The sequence below is a fragment of the Syngnathus leptorhynchus genome, unplaced genomic scaffold (genome assembly GCF_054491065.1).
Source record: "Syngnathus leptorhynchus isolate UIUO unplaced genomic scaffold, UIUO_Slep HiC_scaffold_117, whole genome shotgun sequence".
NCBI lineage: Eukaryota > Metazoa > Chordata > Actinopteri > Syngnathiformes > Syngnathidae > Syngnathus > Syngnathus leptorhynchus.
Window position 1 is genome coordinate 47,514 of NW_028232084.1, and position 17,030 is coordinate 64,543.

The 17,030-nt window shown below is 46.8% G+C and overlaps 1 non-coding gene and 4 pseudogenes across 1 annotated transcript; all 5 read right to left on the reverse strand.

Annotated features, from left to right (window-relative positions):
- Positions 1 to 4,074: 4,074 nt before the first annotated feature.
- On the reverse strand, positions 4,075 to 4,193 carry LOC147037782 (5S ribosomal RNA; annotated as a pseudogene).
- Positions 4,194 to 5,870: 1,677 nt separating this feature from the next.
- On the reverse strand, positions 5,871 to 5,989 carry LOC147037783 (5S ribosomal RNA; annotated as a pseudogene).
- Positions 5,990 to 6,658: 669 nt separating this feature from the next.
- Positions 6,659 to 6,777, reverse strand: LOC147037784 (5S ribosomal RNA). The gene has a single exon (XR_015064299.1). It is a non-coding gene; the product is annotated as a 5S ribosomal RNA (ribosomal RNA).
- A 1,131-nt stretch (positions 6,778 to 7,908) lies between these two features.
- LOC147037785 (5S ribosomal RNA) lies at positions 7,909 to 8,017 on the reverse strand (annotated as a pseudogene).
- Positions 8,018 to 11,669: 3,652 nt separating this feature from the next.
- On the reverse strand, positions 11,670 to 11,788 carry LOC147037786 (5S ribosomal RNA; annotated as a pseudogene).
- Between the last annotated feature and the right edge of the window lie 5,242 nt (positions 11,789 to 17,030).

Below are 17,030 nucleotides of genomic sequence, written 5' to 3' on the forward strand. Positions count from 1 at the left end.
AGAAAAAAGAGAGGAAAAGAAAGAAATCTGTTTGTAGGCAGAAACTGGTTTACACTAGTGCTCATTAGTGTCTCACCCTGATGACAAATTCGAAAGACAGAGTAAAGGAATATAAGAGTTTGAGCTTAAAGTAGTTCATTAGACAACAAGAGAAAACATGTTTTCTGGAATTGGATGAAGCAAAATTGTGGATTTCACACACTCCAAAACTAAATTTGAGAAAAATAATTGATTAGTTGTGTTGTAAGAGTCTATAAACTTCTATATTTTAGTTAAATCCGAGAGATTGAGTTGGTTAATTTATATTAAAAAAATAATAATTCTGATTCATTCGCCAGCTGTTTTTTTTGTGTTGAGTTTCTTTTTGGATTGGTAAATTGTTCTATGGGGGAACATTAGGAATAATTAGGATAGGGATTGTGTCTAGAATGGTATATGAATGTTGTGTGGAGGACTTGGATAACTTGAGACCAATGTGATGAAAAGACTCCTCTTTGGTGACTGTGTGTGAGATGCAAATGAGCAGGGACGAATGATTTCCTGAATGAAAGGAACATATTGGTTGAATGGTTGAAGTTGTTGGAGACTACTATGGGAAATTAGTAGAGCAACTTTGACGAAAGAGTGATCTTGTGCAAGTTAAATGCTAAGAAAAGAAAAAACCCAAAGAAAAAGTTGTTTTTGGATTGCTAATTACTAATGCAGCTATGAGAAAGTGGTGTGGGTGTTTAGAAGGGCACACGCTTATGCGCTTCCCTGGCTCATCAACATTTGTTTGACTGATCAAAGGAACCATTTGCTACAGGACTTAACATTGAAGGAACATAAGAGTTTGATCTTAAAGTAGTTCATTAGACATCCTGTGCATGAGAGTATGAAACTGTAAAGTGCTGAGTGTGTGATGGTGGGAACAAAACAAGATATGTGGTGCAAGGACATCTGAGTTCCAGAACAAAAGATAACCCAGGAGCAGCAAGGAGGACAAGATACCCACAGGGCCAGCTGGTAGATAACAACTGGTGACCCTGGAAGGAAAACTACAACCAGGAGGAGCGAGCAAGTGATTCTGCAGGAGAAGAAAGACCAATGAGAGCAAGCTAAAGTTAACTGCAGTTTACACATAGCCAATAGAATAATGACAGAATGCCTTTGTTGATGTTCCATTTGCATATTGTGTAGTATAACTAATGGCTGGGCAACTCGGATGTAGAGCACGTCTGCTGGTGGCAACAGAGGCGTACAGAGGTGTATTGAGAGGGACCCGAGACCCAGGTGATGTATTAGATTTGTGTGTTAGGAATAAATCCACTCGTGTGTGAAAATGCCGGATTCCTGATACCTTTCTATTGCAGAACGAGCGCGCATATTGTTGGATGAGTGGCAGTTGGGTAAGGTCACAAATTGGAGTCAGATTAGTAACTCGAGTTCAGGTTAAATTAGAAATATATTCCAACAACATCCAAATCCAACCGGGATCAGAGAATCTCCTTTAAACCAGGAGGCAATAAATGGGATAAAGGGGGGCAAGGAGGCAATCTCCTGTCATAAATGGTCTTTTGTCAGGAGGAATCATTAGGAAGTGCTTGGATTCTCCTTGCAAGACTCCTGTTTTTCCAGTCCAAAAGGCCAACAAGATTGATTGGCGAATGATACAAAATTTCCGAGCAGTAAATGAAGCAGTACAGACAGGAGCACCTATTGTGCCTGACCCACACACGCTTCTGAACACTTTTTAAGGCAGCAGCAATTGCGACACATGGGCCTTGCCATGTGTCGACAGGAGGGATGAGGTCCATCATACATCAACAATTCACTACCTTTGGTTTAGATGCTTACTTAAAATTTTTTTGTAAAGCATGTCCTGTCTGTGTGAAACATAATCCACAAGGAAACATGAGACCTAAGAGAGGCTCACTTCCAAAACCGTCTTACCCATTCCAAATCATGCACATGGATTTTATCGAACTCACACAAAGTGGACCTCACAAATACTGCCTAGTGATGATTGATGCATTTTCCAAATGGGTTGAAATAGTTCCATCTAAACGAGCAAACGCTACTATCAAAAGCACTTCAGAAGGGCTATCACCTTTTGAAATCATCCATGAGAGACCATATAGACTACCTGTGTTCACTGCAGATTTGCAAAAAGCAGATGAAGAACAGTCCTTGGCAGATTACATGATCAGGACGCTCAAAATGGAAGATGTGTCAAATGCAAATTTACTGCCGCCTGATCTTCCTTCCCCACAGGTTGACAACCTCATCAAGCCACGAGACTGGGTCTACATCAAGGTCATCAAAAGAAAGAACTGGGCCAGCCCACGGTGGGAGGGACCATTCCAAGTCTTGCTGACCACCCCCACTGCAGTAAAGATTCCTGAACGGCCCAGCTGGATTCACCTCAGCCACTGCAAGTTGCAGAGAGTGCTGGACCCCTCATTCGGGGTGGTGGGGAAGTCCGACTTCAAAGGGGCTTCATTGGTTAGGGTGGGGCGTCTCAATGTTGGTGAAGAATCCAGCGATCCCCACTCCGCTAGGCGAGGAGATGTCCCGGTGTCTCTGCCATCCTAGTAGCAACGGAATTCCATATGCTAGGTGGATTCTACGCTGCGCTGTGGTTGGAGTGTGCTATGGTTTGTGGGCTCATCTGAATGGACCAATGGACAGTGTCATTCGTGGAAGAAGATGGTCACATGATGAGAATTTTGAGGACTGGTCATGGGACCCCAGAAACCCATACGAAACCAACGCTTGGTACCGGTATGTGATGTTCACTGTGAGAGCTCACACACAGGAGGGATGCTATGTGTGTGTTCCAAACTCCCCCCTTCCTCCACGCAAGTTCACTTGGAGGCCAGAGCAAGGAATGTCACTGAAGCAAAATGTATGGCATCCATGGAAGGGATTGGATATCAACACCGTGCTGTCACAGTCAGTGATGCCGACCCTTTCCGCCCTGGACTTACAGACGGTATCTGTGATCAGCTTTTCTGGACAAATCTCAATGTGACTGTTAAAGGACGAACATTACCGCAAGTGGCCTACACAGAGAGACCAGCTGGAGTGAACTACACATGTTACATCCAAGGAAACGAGACCCACAAATGCATCAACGACGACTGCTCTCCAGGAGGAAACTGGATGGGAGCTTTGGACATCACCGATGAGTGTCAGGATAAGAGAGCCATTTCGAGTGGTGGGGGTTATCCCACCGATATGGCTGCACCATCAAACAGAACCTACTTCATACAGAATGGCTGGCGGCTTTGTGGTCAAAAGGGTTGTTTGATGCTGCCCGCCAACTGGACAGGAGTGTGTGCACCAGTGTGGGTGACAGACCACACCTACAGGATACAACATCATCAGCTGACGAAAGCACGCAACTCTTCTGGACGTCGACGCAGGGCTGTTGTGACCTTTGACCCTCATGATCCTGTCTGGGGTCAGTGATGGACAAAACAGAGTGATTCAGGCTATTGAACAAATGGTCTTGCAAAACAGGATGGTTCTGGACTTGATGACTGCAACACGAGGGTTCCAGCAAGGAAGCAGATCCACCATCGACAGCGTCCCCGCCCCCAGTTCAAATAGAGGCAGAATAATCCTCTTCCCCCTTGGTGGCCAGGTAGTCTCCCCTGGCCACTGAAGACTGAAGACGACAACCGCGCGGCAGACATTTCCAAGTTCTCCCCCGATGAAGCAGTGCTGCAAAGGGGGTGAGAATTGTGCTCACCCTCCAACAGTGGGCATGCCAAGCCCCCGACGGCTGAACAATCACGAGCAATTTTTGTCTTGACTGTTGTTATTGGTAACATTCTGGTCGCCTAAGGCAGAGGGACCGTGTGAGACTTTTCCTGCATTATGACATCTTGCCGCAGGATTGGGACATAGAAACTTGTGTTAAGTGTTGATCGCAATTTGGAGTCAGATCAATAGCTAAAAATCCGTATCCTAACAAGTTTCAATGTCGGAGTTAAAACTAGGGCTGAAGTTTCCGAATGCCATACGTGATGGGTGTTGTAAAAAAATTGCTTGAATGATTGAATTGAAAAAAAAATAAAATAAAATAAAAGCTTACAGCGCCTGGTATTCCCAGGCGGTCTCCCATCCAAGTACTAACCAGGCCCGACCCTGCTAAGTTTCCGAGATCGAATGAGATCGGACGTTCTCAGGGTAGTATGGCCGTAAGCCATCAGAATCTCCAGAGTTTTGCATTTTATAGACACAATCGTCCCTGAAAACCCGTGCCAAGCAACTTGATGGCTGTTGTAAAAGTTTCCTTTCACAATTGATGTGGGAAAAAAAAGGCTTTCAGCACCTGGTATTCCCTGAACATCTCCCATCCATGTTTTGCAGGCTGGCGCCCCCTTGGCTCCCCAGTGAGTTCCTAGCCCCCCCCCCCCTAAACACTCCACCAGTAACATTTTTGTCTCACACTTAATATTAATGGGATGGATGTGCTTGGTGCAGGGACACAAGCTTCTCAACATCAGGCTGGAACTCACTAAGAAGAAGTCGTAGATCCCCGCGGTCAGTAATTTTCAGTCGGTTTCTTTGCTTGGAAAGAAGCAAGGCGACTGCACTGAAGCCCCAGTCTACTAAATATGATGTTGGGAAGGCAATAAAGTACATCTTGACCTTGTTCCACAGCACTTGATAGCAGTCAGAGATTTTTTTTTGGAACCAAAAATCTTGATATGACTTTTTGAACTTTGGCCTTAGCTCAATGTCATTTTGAATTGAAATCAGTTCTTCCTCTGCCACTCCAGTTTCTTCACCGTCGACATTTAGGAATGGATTGATCACCCAGTCTGGTATTTCAAGCAATAAAATGTCCTCAAATCTACCACTCGAACTTCTGACTTCGACTTCAGACTGCCGCCCTCCTACCGCCCCCTTCTTCCTCACCGCCCCCCCAGATCTTTCCACCGATACCGCCCACTTTGGGAACCACTTCTGTACATAGTCTCGCCTCAAATTTTTGTCTTAACTGTTGTTATTGGTAACATTCTGGTCGCCTAAGGCAGAGGGACCGTGTGAGACTTTTCCTGCATTATGACATCTTGCCGCAGGTTTTTCACTCACACATTAAAATTGATCTACGTAGATTGCGTAAATGATGTTTAGCCGAGCATGTTTTACAGAACACTAATGATTTTGAAATGATGATCGAAAATGCTTTGCAAGTGATGGACACAATGATGTGCTGTTTCTGTGTTTAGATTTTGTTGTTGTTTTTCTTTCTTCATTATATTTTCTTACTTATGTTTTATTGATCGGGGTGGGCATAATCATATGATAAACAGGAGGGATATGTTAGGGTTTATAAACTATCTTGATCGTATAATTATGTTGAGATGTAGACTAGAATGATGAACTTTGTTTGAACCTTTTACCTTTCCTTGACTCTGAAAAGTTTAACCATTCAGTTGTTGAAACTTTCCAAATGGTGTGGAAACATCCTTGTTTACTTAGTCATCTAAAATGCTCCACTAGGTTTTATTTCCAAGACCTCGTAAAACAATAAACTGGGACCCTCTGCACTGGTTAACCATTTGCTGAGGTGACCACCAACTGGGACCCTCTGCACTGATTAACCATTTGCTGAGGTGACCACCAAACATGTCAAATGTCACCCCCACCCTACTTGTTCTCAATAAATATGCTCTTGTAAGAGACTAACGGCTGAGTCTGTTAGGACATTGCTGTACCTACAGTAACAGACAAGCTCTCCACCTGCAAGTGCTTAAAGGGCATACTGTCTCCCGTGTGGTTCTTGCAAAATAAGTTAGAGTCAGAACATCTCTAACAGGTGTTGTAAAAGATTGCTTGAACAATTGAAGTGAAAAAAAATAAAATAAAATAAAAGCTCACAGCACCTGGTATTCCCAGGCGGTCTCCCATGCAAGTACTAAGTAGGCCCGACCCTGCTAAGCTTCCGAGATTGGACGAGATTGGGCGTTCTCAGGGTAGTATGGCCGTAAACCGTCAGAGTCTCCAGAGTTTTACATTTTATAGACACAATCGCCCCTGAAAACCCGTGCCAAGCAACGACGGTACTTGATGCCTGTTGTAAAAGTTTCCTTTCACAATTGACGTGGGAAAAAAAAGGCTTTCAGCACTGGTATTCCCTGAACGTCTCCCATCCATGTAACAACCAGGTCAGAAAAAGGCTTTCTTCCAAGACTTTTGGTGTTTCACGGAAACATGGCTATCATGAAACGTCATTGACAGCTTTTTGTGTGGTAGGACGGATCTGCCGTTGCGACCTGCATTTTGCCGTATCAAAGTAAATGTCTTGAAAAGGGGAAAAACACTACATTGGAAGTGTTTTTCCCCTTTTCAAGACATTTGACTGCTGCTTTGAGTTCACAGGGAGCCAGGCTCTTTATTCACTGTACATAGTCTCCCCTCTAGCAATAAGAAACGTGAACTGCAATGCTATGGATGACACTACACAATTTACGTTTCCAACTCGGGTTATAATTTCAATGTAGGAGTTAAAACTAGGGCTGAAGTTTCCGAATGCCATACGTGATGGGTGTTGTAAAAAAACTGCTTGAACGATTGAATTGAAAATAAATAAATAAATAAATAAATAAATAAATACATAAATACATAAATACATAAATGCATAAACGCATAAATAAATAAAAGCTTACAGCACCTGGTATTCCCGGGCGGTCTCCCATCCAAGTACTAAGCAGGCCTGACCCTGCTAAGCTTCCGAGATCGGACGAGATCGGGCATTCTCAGGGTAGTATGGCCGTAAGCCATAGGAATCCCCAGAGTTTTGCATTTTATATAAACAATCGCCCCTGAAAACCCGTGCCTAGCAACTTGATGGCTGTTGTAAAAGTTTTCTTTCACAATTGATGTGGGAAAAAAAAGGCTTTCAGCACCTGGTATTCCTTGAACATCTCCCATCCATGTTTTGCAGGCTGGTGCCCCCTTGGCTCCCTAGTGAGTTCCTAGCCCCCCGTCCCCCCACAGACACATATGGAAACAAACACCTCTTTCTTGATATTTGGTATGCTGCAATTTGAAAAGAGGTTAAACACTGATGTGTATTTCACAAATAAAACCCAATTTAGCAAACCAATTCATTTTTTAACTGTTTTAACTGTTTCAGCAACATAGAATGGTAAAGACCTAAACACTCCACCAGTAACATTTTTGTCTCACACTTAATATTATGGGATGGATGTGCTTGGTGCAGGGACACAAGCTTCTCAACATCAGGCTGGAACTCACTAAGAAGAAGTCGTAGATCCCCGCGGTCAGTAATTTTCAGTCGGTTTCTTTGCTTGGAAAGAAGCAAGGCGACTGCACTGAAGCCCCGTTCTACTAAATATGATGTTGGGAAGGCAATAAAGTACATCTTGACCTTGTTCCACAGCACTTGATAGCAGTCAGAGATTTTTTTTTGGAACCAAAAATCTTGATATGACTTTTTGAACTTTGGCCTTAGCTCAATGTCATTTTGAATTGAAATCAGTTCTTCCTCTGCCACTCCAGTTTCTTCACCGACGACATTTAGGAATGGATTGATCACCCAGTCTGGTATTTCAAGCAATAAAATGTCCTCAAATCTACCACTCGAACTTCTGACTTCGACTTCAGACTGCCGCCCCCCTACCGCCCCCTTCTTCCTCACCGCCCCCCCAGATCTTCCCACCGGTACCGCCCACTTTGGGAACCACTGCTGTACATAGTCTCCCCTCTAGCGGTAAGAAACGTGAACTGCAACGCTATGGATGACACCACACAATTTACGTTTAAAACTCGGGTTATAGTTTCAATGTCGGAGTTAAAACTAGGGCTGAAGTTTCCCAATGCCATACGTGATGGGTGTTGTAAAAGATTGCTTGAACGATTGAATTGAAAAAAATACAATAAAATAAAAGCTTACAGCACCTGGTATTCCCAGGCGGTCTCCCATCCAAGTACTAACCTGGCCAGACCTTGCTAAGCTTCCGAGATTGCGTGTTCTCAGGGTAGTATGGCCGTAAGCCATCAGAGTTCCCAGAGTTTTGCATTTTATAGACACAATTGCCCCTGAAAACCCGTGCCAAGCAACTTGATGGCTGTTGTAAAAGTTTCCTTTCACAATTGACGTGGGAAAAAAAAAGGCTTTTAGCACCTGGTATTATAGTTTCAATGTCGGAGTTAAAACTAGGGCTGAAGTTTCCGAATGCCATACGTGATGGGTGTTGTAAAAAAATTGCTTGAACGATTGAATTGAAAATAAATAAATCTTCACCTTCACCTTCATCTTCTTCCGCTTATCCGGGGTCGGGTCGCGGGGGCAGCAGCTTTAGGAGGGACTCCTAGACCTCCCTCTCCCCAGCCACTTCCTCCAGCTCATCCCGGGGGATTCCAAGGCGTTCCCAGGCCAGCCGAGGGACGTAGTCTCTCCAGCGCGTCCTGGGTCGTCCCCGGGGTCTCCTACCGGTGGGACATGCCCGGAACACCTCCCCAGGGAGGCGTTCAGGAGGCATCCTAATGAGATGCCCGAGCCACCTCAACTGGCTCCTCTCAACGTGGAGGAGCAGCGGCTCTACTCCGAGTCTCTCCCGGATGACTGAGCTTCTCACCCTATCTCTAAGGGAGAGCCCGGACACCCTGCGGAGGAAACTCATTTCAGCCGCTTGTATCCTGGATCTTGTTCTTTCGGTCACGACCCATAGCTCGTGACCATAGGTGAGGGTAGGAGCGTAGCTCGACCGGTAAATCGAGAGCTTTGCCATTTGGCTCAGCTCTCTCTTCACCACGACGGACCGGTACAGAGTCCGCATTACTGCCGACGCTGCACCGATCCGCCTGTCGATCTCGCGCTCCATCCTGCCCTCACTCGTGAACAAGACCCCAAGATACTTGAACTCCTCCACTTGGGGCAGGCTCTCATCCCCGATCCGGAGAGGGCATTCCACCCTTTTCCGACCGAGGACCATGGACTTGGATTTGGAGGTGCTGACCCTCATCCCGACCGACCATGGACTCGGATTTGGAGGTGCTGACCCTCATCCCGACCGCTTCACACTCGGCTGCGAACCGCTCCAGTGAGAGCTGGAGATCACGGACTGAAGAAGCCAACAGCACCACGTCATCTGCAAAAAGCAGTGACGCAATGCTGAGGTCCCCAAACCGGACGCCCTCAACGCCTCGGCTGCGCCTAGAAATTCTGTCCATAAAAATTATGAACAGAATCGGTGACAAAGCGCAGCCTTGGCGGAGTCCAACCCTCACTGGGAACGAATCCGACTTACTGTCGGAAATGTGGACCAAACTCTGGCATCGGTGATACAGGGACCGAACCGCCCTTATCAGTTGGCTCGGCACCCCGTACTCCCGAAGCACCCTCCAGAGAACCTCCCGAGGGACACGGTCGAACGCCTTCTCCAAGTCCACAAAACACATGTGGACTGGTTGGGCGAACTCCCATGCACCCTCGAGGATCCTGCCGAGGGTGTAGAGCTGGTCCACTGTTCCACGGCCAGGACGAAAGCCACACTGCTCCTCCTGAATCCGAGATTCGACCTCCCGACGGATCCTCCTCTCCAGCACCCCTGAATAGACCTTACCAGGGAGGCTGAGGAGTGTGATTCCCCTGTAATTGGAACACACCCTCCGGTCCCCCTTCTTAAAGAGGGGAACCACCACCCCAGTCTGCCAATCCAGAGGCACCGTCCCCGATGTCCACGCAATGCTGTAGAGGCGTGTCAGCCATGACAGCCCCACAACATCCAGAGCCTTTAAGAACTCCGGGCGGATCTCATCCACCCCCGGGGCCTTGCCACCAAGGAGTTTTTTAACTACCTCAGTGACTTCGACCTCCGAGATTGGAGAGTCCGCCTCAGAGTCCTCAGGCCCTGCTTCCACAATGGAAGGCGTGTCGGTCGAATTGAGGAGGTCTTCGTCACCGACTCACGACATCCCGAGTCGAGGTCAGCAGCACACCATCTCCACTGTAAACAGTGTTGACCGTGCACTGCTTCCCCCTCCTGAGACGCCGGATGGTGGACCAGAATTTCCTCGAAGCCGTCCGGAAGTCATTCTCCATGGTCTCGCCAAACTCCTCACACGCCCGGGTTTTTGCCTCAGCAACCGCCGAAGCCGCGTTCCGCTTGGCCATCCGGTACCTGTCAGCTGTCTCCAGAGTCCCGCAGGCCAAAAAGCCCTATAGGACTCCTTCTTCAGCTTGACGGCATCCCTTACCGCCGGTGTCCACCAGCGGGTTCGGGGATTGCCGCCACAACAGGCACCAACAACCTTAACGGCCACAGCTCCGGTCGGCTGCCTCAACAATGGAGGCGCGGAACAAGGTCCACTCGGACTCAATGTCCCCCGCCTCCCCGTGGGAAAAGCTCTGCCGGAGGTGGGAGTTGAAGCTCTTCCTGACAGGGGATTCTGCCAGACGTTCCCAGCAGACCCTCACAGAGCGTTTGGGTCTGCCAGGTCGGACCGGCATCTTCCCCCGCCATCGGAGCCAACCCACCACCAGGTGGTGATCAGTTGACAGCTCCGCCCCTCTCTTCACCCGAGTGTCCAAAACATGCGGCCGCAAATCCGATGACACGACTACAAGGTCGATCAACGAACTGCGGCCTAGGGTGTCCTGGTGCCAAGTGCACACATGGACACCCTTATGCCTGAACATGGTGTTCATTATAGAAAATCCGTGTCGAGCACAAAAGTCCAATAATAGAACACCGCTCTGGTTCAGATCGGGGGGGCCGTTCCTCCCAATCATGCCCTTCCAGGTCTCACTGTCATTGCCCACGTGAGCATTGAAGTCACCCAGTAGAACGATGGAGTCCCCAGAAGGAGCGCTCTCCAGCACTTCCTCCAGGGACTCTAAGAAGGGTGGGTACTTTGAGCTGCCGTTCGGTGCATAGACACAAACAACAGGACCCGTCCCCCCACCCGAAGGCGGAGGGAGGCTACCCTCTCGCTCACCGGGGTGAACCCCAATGTGCAGGCGCCCAGCCGGGGGGCAATAAGTATGCCGACAGCTGCTCGACGCATCTCACCGTGGGCAACTCCAGAGTGGAAGAGAGTCCAGCCCCTCTCGATAGGGCTTGTACCAGAGCCCAAACTACGTGTGGAGGCAAGTCCGACTATGTCTAGTCGGAACCTTTCTGCCTCACACACCAGCTTGGGCTCCTTTCCAGCCAGAGAGGTGACATTCCATGTCCCTAGAGCCAGCCTCTGCAGCCGGGGATCGGACCGCCAAGGTCCCCGCCTTTGGCCGCCGCCCAGCTCACTATGCACCCGACCCCTTTGGCCCGTCCTATAGGTGGTGAGCCCATTGGAAGGGGAACCCATGTTTTCTTTTCGGGCTATGCCCGACCGGACCCCATGAGCGAAGGCCCGGCCACCAGGCGCTCGCCTTCGAGCCCCACCTCCAGGCCTGGCTCCAGAGAGGTGCCCCGGTGACCCGCGTCCGGGCGAGGGAAAACGACATCCATATATTTTTTTCATCATAAGGGGTCTTCTGAGCCGTGCTTTGTCTGGCCCCTCACCTAGGACCCTTCTGCCATGGTTACCCTACCAGGGGCATGAAGCCCCAGACAACATGGCTCCTAGGATCATAGGGGCACGCAAATCCCTCCACCACGATAAGGTGACGACTCAAGGAGGGTGAAAATAAATAAATAAATAAAAGCTTACAGCACCTGGTATTCCCAGGCGGACTCCCATCTAAGTACTAACCAGGCCCGACCCTGCTAAGGTTCCGAGATCTGACGAGATCGGGCATTCTCAGGGTAGTATGGCCGTAAGCTGTCAGAATATCCAGAGTTTTGCATTTTATAGACACAATCGCCCCTGAAAACTCGTGCCAAGCAACTTGATGGCTGTTGTAAAAGTTTCCTTTCACAATTGACGTGGAAAAAAAAGGCTTTCAGCACCTGGTATTCCCTGAACGTCTCCCATCCATGTTATTGACAGCTTTTTGTGTGGTAGCACGAATTTGCCGTTGCGACCTGCATTTTGCCGTATCAAAGTAAATGTCTTGAAAAAGGGAAAAACACTATATTGGAAGTGTTTTTCCCATTTCAAGACATTTGACTGCTGCTTTAAGTTCACCGGAAGCCAGGCTGTTTATTTACTGTACATAGTCTACCCTCTAGCGGTAAGAAACGTGAACTGCAACGCTATGGATGACACCACACAATTTACGTTTCAAACTCGGGTTATAGTTTCAATGTCGGAGTTAAAACTAGGGCTGAAGTTTCCGAATGCCATACGTGATGGGTGTTGCAAAAGATTGCTTGAACGATTGAATTGAAAAAATAAATACATAAATAAATAAATATTAGCTTACAGCACCTGGTATTCCCAGGCGGTCTGTCATCCGAGTACTAACCAGGCCCGACCGTGCTAAGTTTCCGAGATCAGGCGTTTTCAGGGTAGTATGGCCGTAATCCGACAAAGTTTCCAAAGTTTTGCATTTTATAGAAACAAATGCCCCTGAAAACCCGTGCCAAGCAACTTGATGGCTGTTGTAAATGTTTCCTTTCACAATTGACGTGGGAAAAAAAAGGCTTTCAGCACTGGTATTCCCTGAACATCTCCCATCCATGTAACAACCAGGTCCGAAAAAGGCTTTCTTCCAAGACTTTTGGTGTTTCACGTGAACATGGCTATCATGAAACGTTATTGACAGCTTTTTGTGTGATAGCACGAATTTGCCGTTGCGACCTGCATTTTGCTGTATCAAAGTAAATGTCATGAAAAGGGTAAAAACACTACATGGAAGGGCAATGTGTATGTAATGTTGGGTTATTTTACAAATAAAGACTGCTGCTTTGAGTTCACAGGGAGCCAGGCTCTTTATTTATTGTACATAGTCTCGCCTCTAGTGGTAGTACATGCAAGTACTAACCGGGCCCGACCTTGCTAAGCTTCCGAAATCGGACGAGATCAGGCGTTCTCAGGGTAGTATGGCCGCAAGCCATCAGAGGCTCCAGAGTTTTACATTTTATAGACACAATCGGCCCTGAAAACCCGTGCCAAGCAACGATGGTACTTGATGCCTGTTGTAAAAGTTTCCTTTCACAATTGACGTGGGAAAAAAAAGGCTTTCAGCACTGGTATTCCCTGAACGTCTCCCATCCATGTAACAACCAGGTAAGAAAAAGGCTTTCTTCCAAGACTTTTGGTGTTTCACGGAAACATGGCTATCATGAAACGTTATTGACAGCTTTTTGTGTGGTAGCACGGATTTGCCGTTGCGACCTGCATTTTGCCGTATCAAAGTAAATGTCTTGAAAAGGGGAAAAACACTACATTGGAAGTGTTTTTCCCCTTTTCAAGACATTTGACTGCTGCTTTGAGTTCACAGCAGTTTCAAGCAATAAAATGTCCTCAAATCTACCACTCGAACTTCTGACTTCGACTTCAGACTGCCGCCCCCCTACCGCCCCCTTCTTCCTCACCGCCCCCCCAGATCTTCCCACCGGTACCGCCCACTTTGGGAACCACTGCTGTACATAGTCTCCCCTCTAGCGGTAAGAAACGTGAACTGCAACGCTATGGATGACACCACACAATTTACGTTTCAAACTCGGGTTATAGTTTCAATGTCAGAGTTAAAACTAGGGCTGAAGTTTCCGAATGCCATACGTGATGGGTGTTGTAAAAGATTGCTTGAACGATTGAATTGAAAAAAATACAATAAAATAAAAGCTTACAGCACCTGGTATTCCCAGGCGGTCTCTCATCCAAGTACTAACCAGGCCTGACCTTGCTAAGCTTCCGAGATCGCGTGTTCTCAGGGTAGTATGGACGTAAGCCATCAGAGTCTCCAGAGTTTCGCATTTTATAGACACAATTGCCCCTGAAAACCCGTGCCAAGCAACTTGATGGCTGTTGTAAAAGTTTCCTTTCACAATTGACGTGGGAAAAAAAAAGGCTTTTAGCACCTGGTATTCCCTGAACGTCTCCTATCCATGTCACAACCAGATCCGAAAAAGGCTTTCTTCCAAGACTTTTGGTGTTTCACGGAAACATGGCTATCATGAAACGTTATTGACAGCTTTTTGTGTGGTAGCACGAATTTGCCGTTGCGACCTGCTTTTTGCTGTATCAAAGTAAAAGGCTCTTTATTTACTGTACCTAGTCTCCCCTCTAGCGGTAAGAAACGTGAACTACAACGGTATGGATGACACCACACAATTTACGTTTCAAACTCGGGTTATAGTTTCAATGTCGGAGTTAAAACTAGGGCTGAAGTTTCCGAATGCCATACGTGATGGGTGTTGTAAAAGATTGCTTGAACGATTGAAGTTAATGTGTCGTCTTTTGGTGGTCACAAAAACGCACGAGTTTTAGTGTGAGGGACCCTGGACCCAGGCCTGTATTAGTGTGCTTTGTTAGGAATAAACAATTGGTAAATTTGGTCTGATTGATCTACTGGTCTTCTCTTTGACAGAATGAACTCGCAAAATTGTTAGGTGCGCCAGTGTGTGGATTGGGACATCCAAACTTGTGTTAAGTGTTGATTGCAATTTGAAGTCAGATCAATAGCTAAAAATCCGTATCCTAACAATTTCTTGGTGACCCCGACATAATGTCAAGAGAAGGGTAATTGGCAACTCGTGGTCTGAATCCAGGACACCGGACAGCGTCTGGGACGCTGTCTCTCGGTCGGCGAACCGTTTGGGTTAAGTGCACAACGTTGAGCTGGTACAACGTCTCCTCAACCCTGAGCGCTCATCACTGATAAGGTTAGCAGAATACCTGTTACTATAAGTCTAAATTCTGCAAATTGAAAGAGGAAATTTAAGAGGAGACTGTTGTTCAGATCAAATAAAGTGTGCAAGAAGTTAAGATACATACGGTGAATAAGTTTGGAACTTATGTGTGTGACGTGTACGGTAAAGTCAGGGACTTATGCGTATTACGGATAGGTCCGGGACCTAGCTTCGTCGTGGTGGACAAGGGTACGTTGACGAGCGTATTCAAATAGCCAGGTTTTTTGAGATCCTGGGAGAAGTGAGGCCTCCCCAAAACATCCGGTGGTAGCAGTTCCTCCTGTGAGAGATTAGACCGCTAAAATATCCTAAATGAATAAAATTGGGGGGAATGTGTGTGTGTGTGTGTGTGTGTGTGTGTGTGTGTGTGTGTGTGTGTGTGTGTGTGTGTGTGTGTGTGTGTGTGTGTGTGTGTGTGTGTGTGTGAGATGAGAGGAGTGCGTAAATAGGGAGTTGCAGCGGCAACTGAACTGACATATGAACAAATGCAATGGTTCAAAATGACAGAGAAAGGGGTGCCACACATTTCGCCGGCTATTGCCCCAGGACACGAGGCCAGACAATTGGGCTCAATGGTCAAGCAGTTGTTGCAACAGACCGATTGGCGGAAAACTCACGTTCCTAATTTGTACTGGTTTGAGCCTCAGAATGCATTCCAAATTAAACAACCCATGGCAGACAGGATTGCTGGAGATGATGTTGGTGTCCCGCGGTCCAGTAATCTGGACGGGGAACACCTAGACTCCTGTTTTTTGGATTTTTCAGAATTAATTTTAGTAGTGCTATTTTTATGATTTTGTGTGGACATTGATGACAATTGATGGGACCATCCAGCAGAAAACGTCCCAGATTCAAATTTCACCCACCTATAGACAATATTGATGCAGAGTGTTAGGGTTTATAAACTATCTTGATCGTATGATTATGTTGGGATGTAGACTAGAATGATGAACTTTGTTTGAACCTTTTACCTTCCCGTGACTCTGAAAAGTTTAACCATTCAGTTGTTGAAGCTTTCCAGATGGTGTGGAGGCGTCCTTGTTTTGCTCCACTAGGATTTATGTCCACGGCCTCGTGGAGCGATAAACTGGGACCCTCCCAAGTGGTTAATCATTTGCTGAGGTGACCACCACACATGTCAAATGTCACCCCCACCTTGGCTGACTCTCACCCCCACCCTTCTTCTCTCAATAAATACTCTCTTGCATGACTTCAACGGCAGACTTTGTTCGGACATTGCTGTATCTACAGTAACGAACAAATTCTCCACTTGCAAGTGTTCAAAGGGCATATTGTCTCTCGCGTGGTTCTTGCAAAATAAGTTAGAGTCGGAACATCTCTAACATTTTGGTGCCGTGACCCGGATCCAACATACCCACTGCTGATCGACGGAGGACGACGTGCTGCATTGTCGACAAGCCAGCGTCCATTAGGAGGATCTGGTAAAGAAAAGACCTGGCAAGAAAATTCTTCGCTGGGCCAGCATCTTAGGTCTGCCTTCGTCGGACTACAGTGGATTGACGGGATCCGGCAGTGCAACGAACCAGGGGACAAGTAAGTTAAAGCCCTAAAATTGTGTGATTGTGCTGTTGTGAAACGCGTAAGAGTGGAAGGTGCACGGAATATAGCTTGGGTTTAAGTCCCAGTGGAAGGAACAGACTAAGGAAAACAGAGCTTCCTTTTCATTCATTGAAGAGGTGCGTAGATTCTTCTTTGTCTGTTCTTCCAAGCTGCAGGATCTGGCTTGGGTTTAAGTCCCAGTGGAAGGAACAGACTAAGGAAAACAGAGCTTCCTTTTCATTCATTGAAGAGGTGCGTAGATTCTTCTTTGTCTGTTCTTCCAAGCTGCAGGATCTGGCTTGGGTTGGAGTCCCAGTGGAAGGAACGTGCTAAGGAACACAGAGCTTCTTTTTTGTGATTCAAAGAAGGGTGTAGATTTTTCTTTGTACGTTTTTCCGAGCCATAGAACAGCTTGGGTTGGAGTCCCAGTGGAAGGAACAGGTTAAAAAAAAGACAGAGCTTCTTTTTCTTAATTGAAGAAGGGCGTAGATTCTTTTTTTGGTCTGTTTTTCCGAGCTGTTTGCATGAAAGTTGTGTGGTTGAGAGTGTGAATGGTAGGATAAATTGAAAAAAAAACAGTACTAGCAAAAACCAACGGTAATACACAGGCTAGTAATTTTGTTGAAGGGTAAATTTAATCCTGCATTGAGGATCCTCAAAAAAGAAAAACAAAAAATTGAAAAAAAAAAATTGGAAAAATCTAAAAAT